The sequence below is a fragment of the Aquarana catesbeiana genome, linkage group LG01, assembly GCF_042186555.1.
Source record: "Aquarana catesbeiana isolate 2022-GZ linkage group LG01, ASM4218655v1, whole genome shotgun sequence".
NCBI classification, from domain to species: Eukaryota; Metazoa; Chordata; class Amphibia; order Anura; family Ranidae; genus Aquarana; species Aquarana catesbeiana.
The window spans coordinates 654,046,890-654,049,430 of record NC_133324.1 but is presented as its reverse complement, the minus strand read 5'-3'; the positions used below and the strand labels follow the sequence as shown (position 1 = coordinate 654,049,430).

Sequence of the window (2,541 nt, the reverse complement as noted above, 5' to 3'; positions counted from 1 at the left end):
TTGCTATAATAAATATCCCCCAAAAATATATAAAAGAACATTTCTTTTCCTCAGTTTAGGCTGATACGTATTCTTCTACATATTTTTGTTAAAAAAATCACAATAAGCGATTATTGATCGGTTTGCGCAAAAGTTATAGCGTTTACAAAAAAGGGGATAGTTTTTTGGCATTTTTCTTAAAAATTCTTTTTTTTTTTAAATGGCGGCGATCAGCGATTTTTATCATGACTGCAACATTATGGCGGACACATCGGACATTTTTGACACATTTTTGGGACCATTGTCATTTATACAGCAATCAGTGCTATAAAAATGCACTGATTCCTGTGTAAATGACACTGGCAGTAAAGAGGTTAACCACTAGGGGGCGGGGAGGGGTTAAATCAGTACTAGAGAGTGATTACTAACTGTCAGGGGGATGGGCTGTGAGTGTGATGTCACTGATCTCTGCTCCGATGACAGGGAGCAGAGATCGAGTGACACTGTCACTAGGCAGAACGGGAAGCTGCTGTTTACATCAGCAGCTCCCCGTTCTTCCTCCCCGTGAGGCGATCGTGGGGATCCCCGCGGTGATCGAGTCCGTGGGACCCGCGACCCAACTCACGGAGCTGACCGCCTTTTAAAGGGCAACGTACAGGTACGTGATTTTGCCTGTACGAGCCCTTCTGCCTCAGTATATGTGCGTGAGGCGGTCGGCAAGCGGTTAAGAAAGATGCAATTGCACAAAAACATCTTTATATTTACCAATACAAGATGGTCCTGCTATGGGCTCCTCGTTCACTGGAGATTGAACTGAAAATTAAAAGATAAGAAGATATTAGACACTTCATACATAGAAACAGATCAGTAATTACACATCAAATTTTTTTATATGTTTGAACATATGTATATTCTCTAATTACCATGTATATTTTCACTGTCTTGATCATCCACCGTATATGCCACGACAAATTGACTATTTTCTAGAAACAAAAAAAGGATTGTTATTAGATTTTTTGGACATTACACTTTGGAGCGGAGGATCCCTAATGTCCCCTGCTGGTGCTCCACGCCCCTACTCTTTGGCAATTGCCCCTTCCCTGGGGCGAACCATGTGTGCTCAGTCCTGAGGCACCCATTCTGCGTCTATTGACAAAGACCAGGCGACTCAGACATGCCCCCCCCCCCACTCCCTCATCACAGCTTTTGATCGACAGACAGCAGCGGCAGCCAATTTGCACAATGAGGAAGCAGACAGTGGAGAGTGTCGCTGCTCTGGTGCACATCGCTGTATCAGATCTGGCTCAGGTAAAAATAAAGGGGGGTTTATGTGAAAAAATATTACAGTAAAAATTGGAGGAATTTCATTTGGTTACAGCGTTGCATGTATTCACAATTGTCAATGACCGACTTCTGTGCCCCTTTTACCCCCCTTTTTTGACCAGGCCATTTTTATAAAATCAAAATAGGTGTATATTGATTGCTTAGCTTAAAAGATATGCACCTACAAACAAGATTTGAGGACCTTGAATTTTTGGGATATTGTTTACTAGTAATGGCGGTGATAAGCCAGTTTTAGTGGGACTACAACCTTGGGGCAGACAAATCTGACACTAGGGGGTTATTTACTAAAGGTTAATCCACTTTGCATTATAAGTGTACTGAAAGTGCACTTGGAAGTACAGTCACTGTAGATCTGAGGTGGACATGCAAGGAAAATCAAATACAGCATTTTTGCTTGCACATGATTGGATGATAAATTCAGCAGAGCTTACGCTCATTTCAGAGATTCCACATTGATCTACATTGACTGCACTTTCAAAAGCACTTGTAGTGCAGAGTGGATTTGCCTTTAGTAAATCAACCCATAAGTGATACTTTTTGGGGAATTGCAACACCAATACTATTATGAGTGCTAAAATAAAATGCACTGTCACTGTATAAATTACACTGGCAGAGCTGGGGTTAACAGGAGGGGCAACAAAAGGGTTAAGTGTGTCTCTAGGGGCCTTGCTGCAGTAAATGTGTGGAAGGTGGTCTGGAAGAGGTTAAATTAGCACAAAAAGCAAGAAAAAGGCCTTGTCAAATCCTTATGCAGCTTAAAGTTGTTATTACCTACCTTCATCGTCAAACAGCATAAGTGTCTCATCTGGTGGAGCCTCAATATCAGTGGAGTTGTCTCCATTTGTTGTACCCTGTACCACTTTAAATAGAATTATAAAGATTAATTATTTAATATTTGAAACTGTAGAAAAAAAAAAAAATTAAATTACTTACTATGGGCATCAGAGTCGTGCTCTCCAGGTACTCCCAGAATTGTGTCGGGTCCAAGGCACCCCTTCAGCTCCTCCTCATATATAGTGAAGGTGATATCTGGGGGTGGTCCTCCTCCAGTACCTCTCTGGTATTTTGCTAAAGCGGCAAGTTTTTTTTTAATCTGCCCTTTAATGTCGCGTATTCGACGCTTGCATGTGACTATGCATCTGGGAGTATCACCACATGCATTAACTTCCTTTACTATCTTGCTCCATATGGCAGATTTTCTGCCTTGGGACAGCATCC

At 41.7% G+C, this 2,541-nt stretch overlaps 1 long non-coding RNA gene across 1 annotated transcript; it reads right to left on the bottom strand.

Moving 5' to 3' along the window:
- Window positions 1-743: 743 nt before the first annotated feature.
- LOC141111477 (uncharacterized) lies at window positions 744-2,162 on the bottom strand. Its single transcript, XR_012236429.1, has 3 exons — window positions 2,099-2,162; window positions 903-962; window positions 744-792 (listed from the first exon to the last, which is right to left on the bottom strand). It is a non-coding gene; the product is annotated as an uncharacterized lncRNA (long non-coding RNA).
- Window positions 2,163-2,541: the final 379 nt, after the last annotated feature.